This window comes from Poecilia reticulata, linkage group LG14 (genome assembly GCF_000633615.1).
Source record: "Poecilia reticulata strain Guanapo linkage group LG14, Guppy_female_1.0+MT, whole genome shotgun sequence".
Lineage (NCBI taxonomy): Eukaryota > Metazoa > Chordata > Actinopteri > Cyprinodontiformes > Poeciliidae > Poecilia > Poecilia reticulata.
In genome coordinates this window covers 12,995,872-13,008,437 of record NC_024344.1, presented here as the reverse complement: position 1 = coordinate 13,008,437, position 12,566 = coordinate 12,995,872, and positions in this window count along the sequence as shown.

Sequence of the window (12,566 nt, the reverse complement as noted above, 5' to 3'; positions counted from 1 at the left end):
TTATTAATTTCAGGTGTGACTTAATGGGGCATGTTTGAATTTCCCCAAAAATGGAATCGTAATTCCAAAATGTGCCACTTTGGAAGGTCAAATGCAAAGAATTACAAAATCCTTACAAACTGGTACACATAGGTTTGTGTAACATTTTACAGATTAGGCCCCCTCGTTCTTTTTTTTGTTTTTTTTTTTTTGCCAAGAAATCCAGAGGTATGCAAGCAAAACTAAATAGAAGAGAAAAAAAGCAGCATTTATTTTGCGAGGTTGCTGTCTTGAGTCCTAGAGAGAGAAAGGCTGATAATTATTAAGTGATAGTGGGAGAGGGAATTTTGACCGTTTATCTTTTTAGTGCGTGTGAACTGAGCAGCTATGTGACAGTTAGAAAAGTCGGAGGCAGACAAAGTCAAACGGAAGCAGGCGTTTTAAGAAAAGAAATTGGTAGAAGCAGATAAGAGGTGAAGCTATGTACGTAGGTGGAGTAATGCACACACTTTTCACACTTACAAAATTGATTACTGGAATAGTGGGAAAAAATACTGGATATATTGTAAAGCAAGGGGGGTGATTTTTGTTAAAGTTGTGTTATAGAAAGACTAGGCACACTTGTCCCTCAAAAGTTGCATTTAAATGAATATGAAATATTGACTTACGTTGATTCAATTGGTCATTTTGACRAACCTTAACCTTTTTGACTTGTGTACAGTACATGATCTCAATACTTGGTTGGACTTCTTTTGGGTAAATTACTGCGTCAATGCAGTGTGGCATGGAGGTGATCGGCTTGTGGCTCTTTCTGAGGTGTTAATGAAGTCCAGGCTGCGTTTACAGTGGCCATCGGTCAATTTTGGCATTGTTGGTTCTGGCGTCTCATCTTATTCTTTATAATCTAGATCAGGTCAGTTTGCAGGCCAGCAAAGCACAGTGATCTTAAATGTTTGTACTTTTGGAAGTTTTAACAGGCGCTATATTTTGGAAAATTAAAGCATCTCTGTGATTGACRGTTACACCGACTTTGGACACTGCAAATCACCGTCGATTACTTGAATTTTGTGCCACTGCATTTCCTCCGAGACCTTGATTTGATGGTCTGGATGTTTTCTGATGATTGGTTTTCATGTTTGAAAGCCTTTGTGTTTAGCAGTGCAGCGTCACATTTAATTGAGGCATGATGTTACTGAGAAGAAGAAAAAAAGATGCTATTAATCTGTAGAGGTAAAGGAAAAGAAAGCATACTTTGTGAGCTGTCAATCAATTTTATTCTAAGCAGATTAGCAGATGATTGCCAGATAAGGTGAGCAATTATACAGGGGGGATTTATTTAAAAATATTTGGTGCACCCTAGAGACTGCTTACAGAAAAAGGCCTGGAGTTTTATAACGAGGTAAAGTAAAAAATTAGACTGACAAATTGCAGAATGTGAGCTATTGCTGTGCTGTCTGTAAAGGTCACCCATGTTCTGTTTAAGCAGCAGTCCGCTGAACAAAGCCTGCGTTCGCGCTTTCCAAAGTTCCTGCTTAAGGAATTGATTGGCACCATCCAAAAGTATGCTCCTTATCTTCCTAAAATGTATTCGGCTCCGCAAAGAAATGTGGGTGGCTTGACAAAGACAGAAATTAAGTCTGAAAAGTCTTTCTTCAAAATCTAATAAGCAGAAATCGATTTTTTAAGAGCTTACAGAATAAGCGAAATGTGGCTATAACATTTGTTTTGCCTTGTGTTTTTTTTTCTTTTTACTTTTTCAGACAGCTAAAAATAAAGTAAATCCATCTCACCTTGCCTTCTCCTTTTCCACTCTTTAATACCATGTCCCTTAGGAGGCAAACCGATGGCAGAACACTCCATACGTTCAGAACAAATAATGACAGTTTGCTGTGTTTAGCCTGCAAGGAGCAATAAAATCTGACAGCTATACAGACTTCATACAGCCTGATAGTTGTTGGGTGCCAAAGGTTGATGCTCCTGAGGATGCCATATAAGGACCATGTGAACAGTTTAGTAGGTACCCATCAACAAAGCCAGTCTTTCGGAAAGGAGGGGGAATAGTTACGTAAAAGCCCGAAGTTAAGGTCRAAATGAGAAATAACGTGAGAAGGAAAAAAGAAAYATTTTGACACAAGACCTTTGTTGTGGAAGGCATGCAACCACAGCAGTGACCACTTAGAGAAATAAGAGAGTGTTATGATTTCACTGTGAAAACCTCCAGGCGTATCTTCATTGCATCACGCAGTCATTACCTGCATAGACTTAATCTTGTTCCTCATCACCTGATGGTGGAACACATTCTAGGCAGGATATACGCTGGGTATGCCACACAGAGAGGACAGAGACAACCACGGACAAACGTACTCTCACCTGAGAGCAAGCTGAAGTTAACTTAAATGTCAACATTTGTTTTTATTTTTATTATTGGTGAAAACCAGAGAATAAACTCATGAGATGCTGCCCAATCCCGTCAGACAAGCTTCAGCTGAGTTTTGACGATTTTTTTTTTTTTTCGAAGGGATGATGCTTATGATGATTCTTGTGCATTAATAGCACAAGGATCTTCTTGTGCTATTAATGTAAGGCCATTATTGTGTTTCCAAAGAACCAAAGACATCCTTGGATTGATGGTGACTGGACAAAATTGTTGGTGCCCCACTGTTAATGACCAAATAGCCCACTGTGGTCATTGGATTGACTTGAAACTGACAAAATATTAATAAACTTTTTTTTTTTTTTTCCTGACAACTAAGCAATACAAATCGGACATGGCTTTGGAAATGTGATGCAATAGAATAATTTAGTACTAGACTGGAATCAAGCCTTAAGACTTGCATCTGAAAAGAGCCTTAGAGCCTCAAGATTTCTGATTTTCTTGACGTGGCTAGAGATCAAATTGCTCGTGCTGCAGCATCAAACATGTAAAATGCAGGAGTGTGATTTAGGCTAGAAAATAACTCTTGTTACACCCCTAATGTGTGTGACAGATGAGCAACAGCGTGACGTTAAGTATAAAAACTAAATTAGTTTATTTCCTTAAACATCTGATGATGTCTAACAATAGTAAGGGAGCTTGTTGTGAAAGCATTTTTGACCTCTTGTGCAACGCTAAATGTAGATTTCAACATAATGTAGTGCCTAGATAATTAGGCCAGATTCTCTCCCAGCTGACTTTGGAGGCTGCACCCTTGACACTTCAAGAGACAACGTGAATACAAAGCAAAGACGGAGCAGACACTTATTTGAATTGCATGCTTGACAAAGCTTTATCTTTCCGTGCCCTTCTCCTATCCACTTTATCTGGAGTTAAGACTTGCATCTGACACAGGGTGAGGCCAAACAGCAGTTTTGTTGGTTGAACATATTTTATTTATTTTTTTTTTTGTCACAAGCTAAAATTCCAAAAAAAACATCCCCAACAACGGCACAGCACATCTGTTTTTTTTTTGTTTTTTTTTAAAGTAGATGTCCTCCCTTGGCTTGATTATTCAGTCAGCTGATTAACTCTGCCCATAATTTCCTATTTCGATATAATCAGCAACAACCTCTGATTGAGGCATAGATATTTTTTCAGAGCAGGTAACTGTGCCTTAACAATTCTTTTGATTGCATGCAGACATGTATTTAGTCGAAGCAGATTTGTGTAAATATAAAGCACTCGCTGGAGACAGATTGATGAATAATTATTCCAAAAGAGGCAACGGAGACATAAGCAGATGTTCAGCAATTTAGTGTCTTTTGTTGTTAATTAAATTTTATTGCCTAACTTACTCATAGATTATTTGCCATGGCTATTTCAGATGTGCATCTTGGACAAAAAAAAAAAAAAAGTTTTAATCAAAGCTCAGGATATGATTTCATATTTTCATCTCTTAACAATTTTTTTAGGCCATTTTGACCTTTTTGGAAATGAAAATTCAGACGGAAAGTGAGTTGACACACAACAGAGAGCGTGGCCCACTTGTAATCCGAGACTAATTAAAATTAGGAGGCCAGATGTTTGCTGCTGTTATTTACTAAGCACATCCCTTTGGCAGTTCAAGCTTCCTGCCAACATTAGACATTTTCGCTGCCAAATTAAGACATCGCGTCATGACATTTGCTTCACAAATATGGGAGGCATTTTTTGAAAAATGAAGAGTGAAGGCAGGCATGAACGCAGCTTGCGGTGTGTGTGTTAGCCCGCGGCAGCACTCTCAGTAGTTGAACAAGTGACAACAAGCAACAACAACACACACACACACACAAAATCTATATAAATCCAAGCATCCTTAGTTAATCATACTCAGGATGTTGCCTGCTGATGTCGAAAGACAGGATAATCATCATAGACATTCCACAGATTTAACTTTCCCCCCCCCCAAAAACTCTGTAAAGTGTTTCTAGAAGAGACACTAGCTTGAAGACAAAAGGCAACGTTGTGAAAAATGGACAAAAACTTCAATATTTAGATGTGCCAAGCTGGAATAAGCGTATATACCAATATGAAAACTTGCAACCGTAGTCAGAGCTTGAATCCAGATGCAGCCCACGCTTTTCAGGCGTTTGTAATATATTAAAAATAAAAATAGATTTACAATTACGATTGTAATAAGAAATCAAGGGGAAAACATCTAAGGGAAATGAATCCTTTCGCAAGGCACTGCACATTTTGTTGTCATTTTTGGCAAAGTGTCATAATTTCCTGTTTTTAGATCCATTTCTCTCTCCGGTGACTCATATTGCTCTACATTAGCAATCAAATTGAATCAGAGAAGAAAAGGATGCTAGAGTAAGCCTCGCCGTTTCTTACTCATTGCTTGGATATGAGCAGTCCTTTCTTTTTTTTCTCTCTCCCATAATTCCTCTGTGCTCTGTGCCTAGCCTTGAGTTCTCAGCGTCGTTTTGTTTCCTGCTCACCTACCTTAAGGATCCCCCTTTCTCACTTTTCAGTCGACTCCTTTCTGAAAGCCAGCCGAAGCTCCGTGCGGGGGCGTGTGACATCGGCAATGACGTAGGTGAAAAGTCACTGGAAGCAAATGTTAAAAAAATACAAATGAAATCTAAACTCACAAACAAAAGGAACACACTAATGCCATGACTGTTTTCTTTTTTTTTCTTTTTAGCAAAATATATTTTAGTTACAATAGTCACATGGCAGAAATAAAACTCCAAACATGTAATGCTATTCATTTTTCAACCCTTCCGGCATATTAAATATTCAGCTAGTGGGGTTTGAGTCAGTTATTCACAATATATAGGAGAAGACACATTACTGGACTGTGCAGCAAACTTGGATTACTGAAAAACCTGCTCGTCTGGCTGAGAGGGGCGATTCTTGCCTGCTGCTCTTCTACTCCTATTAAAAATGGCTGAGTGTGAACACACACACACACATGCCCACAGAGCCAAGGACTCGGGATTATTGCTCAAGTTAATGTTCATTGTGCTCGTTATATCTGAAAGTGCATCAGCTTCCGCCGCCGAGAAGAAGCTCCAACTAGCAATTTCTGCGACACCTGTTGAACGACCCATAAAGTTCAGGTCAGAGAAGCGGGTCGTCTTCAGCGCTGCCCTCTCAGTCAGCCCGCTGCCCGTTCTTCAGCCGACGACGCATAGGCTGCATATTTTTTCCACTTATAGCAGCCGCTCGTTATGATAGCTGCAAATTATAACGAAAGTGCTTCAAAGTCATGCTAATTAAGTGACACGGTTTACCATCAGGGGTCGAACTTCTTTTGATTTCTAGTAATTTGGCTCTCTGCGAGCATGTGGAGCTGTGTGACTCACGGCAGCAAGCGCAGGGAGGAGGAGGAGAGGCAACCAAATAGTTTGGAGCATGTTTATTGTAAAAGGTCAACATTAATTGCCCCTAACAGTATATGAAGCTGTAAGTGTAGCGTGCATCTGGTTGCCAGGTTGACGAATATAGGACCTGGTACGAGTTTATTGAACTGAACAGGGGTCAACACGCATTTGAATAACATACATTTATTGAGTTCTACTCTTTAGTTAAACATATGTAGTTCAAAGTGTGCTTTCCTTTTTCTCACTGTGCAATAATCAAAAGGAACACACGTTAACATTGATGATTAATCATGGAGTTACACGTTTTGTCTGATGGGTCCTCTGATTTGGTTTAGAGAGCTGCTGAGAGGCAGTTGGTCTAAACAAAGTATACGCTCATTTATTTGGAAACGYGTGGGATTCTTTTTCGGGTTCGTTTAAGACAATAACCCATGCAGCCCGTGAGGAGAAGACAGCTTTTAGTTATGTAAAACATTTCTGCGAGTAGCAAATTCAACTCACCTGTGACTTGTATGCAGAGTAATTTACACGCATCGTTTGCCAAGACATCGCGTTTGCATTTTGAATGTAGCTCTACAAACACTTTTTTTTTTCCTGTCTCAAAGGACAATTGACTGGTTGAATAATGAATGCTGTTTTTTTTTTTCCTGAAGTTGAATTCAGATTATTTTAAGAAATTGGAGCCTGTTTTTAATTCCTCTCTGGATATTTGAGGTGTGTAACACTTGTTTTTAAGATCAATCAGTTTGCTTGGTTTTAGCAAGGAATAACATGGAAGTTATGCTAAGTCAGTCCAACTGAGTTATGGCTAACCTGAGGAAACTTCACATGCAATGATTTAATACATTAAAAATATTAATTCTGTGTAGGCCTTACTAAATCAAGAATACATTTGAAGTAAATTATCAAGTACCTACAACTTAAAATAACTTGGTCTTGTTACATGTTTTAATCTGTTAGCATGTTTTGTTTTTTAGACTACATTTTTGCTATATGTTTTTATCTAAACCAGTTTCTTGCTCCATGTGGAGGCGAGTTACCAGGCTGGAAGGTGAACATCCATTGCCTCTGGCAGGTTGACTTCCAACACTGCTCTGTGTTTGTCTTCCCATCAACTCCAGCTTCCATGTTGCTGCTGATGAAAAGCATTGCCACAGCATGACTCTGTGCCCAACATGTGACACTGATGGTGTGTTCAGGATATTGCGCAGAGTTGGTTTCCTCCTACATATAGTGCTTTGAGTTTACCACAAAGTTCAGGTTTGGCCTCATCTGACCAGTGAGCCTTTTTCAAGATGTCTGCTGTGCCCTCTTTGTGGCATGTAGCAAACTTTAATTAGGACTTTTTGTGGCTTTCTTTCAGCATGGGGCTTCTAGTTGCTACTTTTCCATAAAGTACAGTTTTGTGTTGTGCATAAATCACCAATAGACTAATAAATTCCAGGGAAATGTATTTGTATTACTGTTACTTTTTACTAAGAACAATGACAAATTAACTGTGCTTGATTAATGTCACTGTGTGAATGTGCTTTTATCATGTTGTGTTTTTTTAATATGTAGTTGCGTTTAGTGATTTGTCGATGTGGTTTGCACTTTGGAACCATCGTAAAACAGGAACTATGCAGTCACAAACCCAAGACTGTTTGTTTCAAACAAGTTACCAGCATTTTCCTTTAGACAAATTTATCTCAGTATTTTTAGAAAAACAGGGTCACGTTCTGGGTTTGGCACCATGCTGAGGTAGGTTTTCGATACAGTTATGGGTTAAAGTGACTAATTCCATTTTTTAAGCAGTTTTTCGGCTCTGGTAACCTTTACTTAATGCTGAATAGACAGGAAAGTGGCTTGTGACAGAGGGGCAAGACAGAGGTCAACAGGCCGGGACTCGAACCTGTGATGGCCACATAGAGGTCTGAGGCTCTGTATGTTAAAGGCTTAAAAAACAATCTATAGCCTGGAAGATGACTGATTTGTGATGACTAAGATACTTTTTTTATTGCTCTTAAAAGAAGACATTTTTGCTCACTTTGAGAATGTTCTTATATCTATTCAGTTGTTTGTAGGTAAAGGACTTACTAGATATAAGGGTGTTTTTTTTTTTTTTTTACTTTTCAGTCTAACACTCTAAAACTTTATTGGGCCTCATCTAAATATGCTGCTCCTAAGTGAATAAACTTGTTCTTTACTGTGAACTAAAATCATTAACACAATCCACTGATAGTTTTGGTATTATACAGTATCATTTGGCTATCTTAACTTTTCTCGGACTTATGTTTTTTTTCCATCTTGTTGAAGAGGCTCGTTAAAGTCTGATCAGGTCCTTAAAGAGATCAAAACGGTTGTCTGTGAAGAACGATGAGGCGTCTCTTCAAACCAGGTGACAATTCATGCGTGTGCCGGCGTTTTGTAGTATGAAGCAGATTAATTTGAGCTCGTTTGTTGTGACCCTTCATGCAGATGTTTGCAGCTCTTTGTCTTCTGTGTTGCACTTCCGACTCCTCTTGCCGGCTGGTTAGTTGGTTTCTTTATTTCTGCAGCACCGCAAATTTTTTTCCGAATTCATTGAAAGTGTGACGGATAAAAGAAGTGTGCGTCATGATTTTGTGCGCCGTAAAACTTTGAAGGGCACTTCACCATCATTCAAGCCGTACTGGCTGAATGGGTAATGAGGCCGGCGGAAATATTCTAGCCATATAACACAAGCCACTTCAAATGGAATAATCGTCGGGATAAAAAAAAATAAAAATCCATTAGTGCAAACATATAGGCTTCTGTAGTTTGCTGGTGGCCTTCTACCTTGTCAAATGTTGTATTTTTTTTTCACATGTAGCCTATGTGACAACACATGGAGGTTTGGAGTCCTTCTTATTTTTATTTTTATTTTTTTTTAGTTTCTTCTTTTTTTTCTCCCAAGAATGTGACCCCATTTCATGCTAACGCAGTTTTTGGCAGAGGACCTTGAACGGAAAGCGATTTCCACTGACGTTCGGTATACTTATGGATTTGAGTTGAATATGGATAATTAAAGCAAATTTTCATTGTTTGCTCACACACATTCAAGGTTAAAGTTCCCCGCGTTCTCCCACTTGAATAGCAATGAATCCCTCACATGCTTTCCCACCTGTGTTCATATTCTCAATCCTCCTCTTTGCTTTAAATCCACAGGAGAAAGAGAGGGAGAAAAAAAAAACAACCTCACAATTTGAAATGATGAGTCCACTAACCCACGCAAAATAAAGCAAGTGATGGTGCTCAGCCAAAATTTGTCACGTTTATCCTAGATGCCAGATCTGCCAGTTGGTACTGACCTTTTCTAAGCTTCCAGCTTAAAATATCATACCTTGACTCTCTCAGCTTCTTTTAATTAAAGGTCCAGTAATATCAGCTTGGAATTTCTGCTCAACATTTCTTTTTTTTTTCTTTTTATTGTCTGTATCCTCCAGTGAGGGTAGGAGGGCTGGCCAGCGATGCCAGCCCAGGGTTGTTTCTGTGGTAATGAGCTGTCAAAGATATGAAGAAGGCCGTGCTTTTTTTTTTTTTTTTTTTTTTTTTTCCTTTGCATATCTCTCCCTTCCAAATAGGGAGTGTAGACAGTAGAGCAGGTCTGGCAGCAGCAGCTGTGGAGAGCACACCCTGGGGATTCTAGTGTCACAGATGCAGTTTAAGAAGCATGTGAATGGAGTGGCTCCCTCACTGCAGGCTGTGGGACGTGCATGATTAGACCTGTAGATGTTGTCTCCTGAATGGGAAATGGGTTTGCGAAGGTGCTCAGGAGGGACCGGGCTTAAAGACTAATTTAATTTGCCAGCCGCTAATGACAAAAATAAATTCTCCAGCCGGTCTCTGCTCTTTTGGGCTCGCAGATATGTTTCTCTATGATTGTGTAAGCGCTAATTGTCTCTTTCAATGTGATTTCAAGCTGGCCACGTCCCGCTTGTTCGGCCACCGGCGCCAGCTCAAGACGAACTTTCGGTGTTTTATTCATCCTTCGTGCGTGCCGTTATCGTCCTCGCGTTAGAAGAAACATACAGTAACCGTCAGTAATTTAACTGCTTTTTTATGTGGTTTCATAAATGGTGGAAAATGAGGATTCTTTTTTACTCTAGAGCTAACAAGCATTTACTTTCAACAACTGGTAATGTAACTGTAGCATCCCACTGCTATGTCTTGTATTAACTAGAATATAAACTTACTCTCACTGGTGGTCTTTTTTGTTCCTAAACTTTGCCTCTGTTTGGAGAAACACTTACTGTTCTAATCACCACATTCATTTGACAAAGATAATCCCAGACAGCTTTCTAATAAAAATATTGTCATTTAATAAAACACTTTGCACAAAGCCATGTCATACTGTAAATATACCCCAGTTGTTTTAACTTTGTGTTTTCTAATAATATTTTCACATTAACTAGAATGTCRATTTTTAAAATGCCTGGCTCTGCATGTGTCTATGGAGGCTTTGCGAGACCAGCCATGTTTAAAGGGGCAGTATTATGTATTTTACAGGTACTTAGCGCCATTATTGGCACTATTGGCAATAATTGGCACTAAGCAAAGTGCCAATTATTGTATTCATGTTGGTGTACAGAATACACCAACATGAAGGGCTAACTTGCTGCTGTGAGTGAAGCACAAAACAAATTCGCTTCTACCTACACAAGAAACAATCATGCGTTTTTTTCTTTTGTATTTTTTACCTACTGTAAAAGGCCTCTCTCACGTGTTTTGCAACTCGTATGAAACTTGCACTGCATCAAGCAGTAATGTAATGTAAAATGCACCCAGCTGCTTGTGACCTAAAAATAAACAAATAGAAATAAAGCAATAAACAACTTTTCCTCTAGGGAGATGAACAGCAGCAGACATTTCCTGAGATGCAGTGATCCAAGGAGACGTGGCCACTGGTATTGACTATGTTGTTTAATTGTGTGATTTGGCTTAAACAATAAAAGCCTTTCTAATCTTTCTGTCTCTGATTTCCGCAGTTTACAACAGAGCAGAAATGTAAATGCAAACAAAAAGCCCCACCAGCGCATCGCTTCAACATCTGTATGTTCTGCAAAGTGCCAGGCAGGAGGTTTGCTGACACACTATTGAAATTGTTTTATTACAGTGGGGAGCCATGTTTCCTTCGAAGATCAGAAGGTATTGAAACTGAACTTCTAGCARAAGCGCTCCGATTGTGTAAGAAGCTGGATTGGCAAAACATTCTCCCACAAAACCGAATTTCCTTTTCATGCTCCAGTTATCACCATCAATGGAAACTCTTGGTTCTTTAGCCTCTTTCATCAGGAATCTCTTGGTACATTTCGACTGGTTTTTACCTTAGATGGTCATGTTCAGTGGTTTGCTCTTGTTTCCGTCACTTATTAAATATTGCCAAGTTAAGTAATCTCATCTCAGGATCCAAAAGGGAAATTATTATTCATGCATTTTCTCTTTTGAGACTGGATTACTGCAATTCGTTATTCATCTACGTAAACAAAGCCTGGCCGGACCACTCCAGAGTACACACTTAAAGATCTTGGGTTATCACTTATGTTGTTTCTTTTGGTGTACAGCACTCTGTGATCTATAYATTGAAAAGTGCTGTATAAAAAAATATTATGTTTTACTTCACACCAGGAGCCTACATGTGCTGCGACTGCATATGTGCTCTTTCTCTTGTAATGCTTCTCCTCTGCCTGGCACACAGAGCAGCCAGCAGTGGAGCTGCTAACTTCCAAAGCCGTCACAGATGTGTGTGCAATGCCTGAAAACGTGTGAGGCTTCTGTGCGCCGCATCGCATAAACAAATCTGTCTCACGAAGCAAATCTCTGTACAATAGGAGAGCGATCTAACTTTTACATCCTGAAGTGCATGTGGACTTGATTTCTTTTCTTCACTTCAAGCACAGAGCTGCTGTTTGTGTCAGCTCTTCTGGGCAGTAAGTGTGGTAAAGCAGTGATATAAAAATTTTAGAATTGTTGTGCTAGGTTTCTGTAAGTCACAGTGCAATTGTTTTGTCATTCAGAAACTATAKATAAAACAAACACTTAAAAATTCTAGATTTAGTTAATAAAACAGAAAAGCCCATCTCACTGATCTCTATAATCAGGGTCTTCAGATCCAGGCCTCCTGCAACTTTGAGATGTGCYCCTAGTCTTTTTGGTGCCCACTTTGGGGGAGGTGGAATCTTATGCTGCCCCCTGCAAGATGCTGCCCTTTGCAGTTGCCCATATCGCCCATTCTAGAAACTGCCACTGGCCCCAGGTCCAGCACACCTAAATCAAATAGCTCAAATTATCTGCTCAGTTCTCCAGAGTACTGCTAATGACAGGATTATTTGACCCAGGCGTGTTAAAGCAGAAAGACTTCTAAAAGGATGCAGGCCCTCGAGGTCTAGATTTGAAGATTCTTGATGTCAAATAGTGGGTCAATTGTCCCAGAGAAACTGTTTATTTAATGTTTCATCATGATTTGACGGTTCAGTGCTATTAGCGTTGTTATAATATAGTATAAATAATTACTATGCAAAAGAAAAAGCAATCACTATAATGTAAGTGCCTGGTTTGGCAGGGGTAAGGACAAATTATGTTCATGTTTCTCTATGTCATTTATGTGACATAAACACGTAAATGAACTTCACGTAACAGAGGTTTCTCTACTTCARATATGAGAAGCGGACCTTTACATGTGGTACAGATAAATAGTCACCCTTMTGTATCTATGTTTGAGATTCATATTCTGAAGTAATAAGCACATGTGTTGTAGCATAGATGGTGTTGGCTAGAACTCTATCCAACTTCTGACTGCAGAT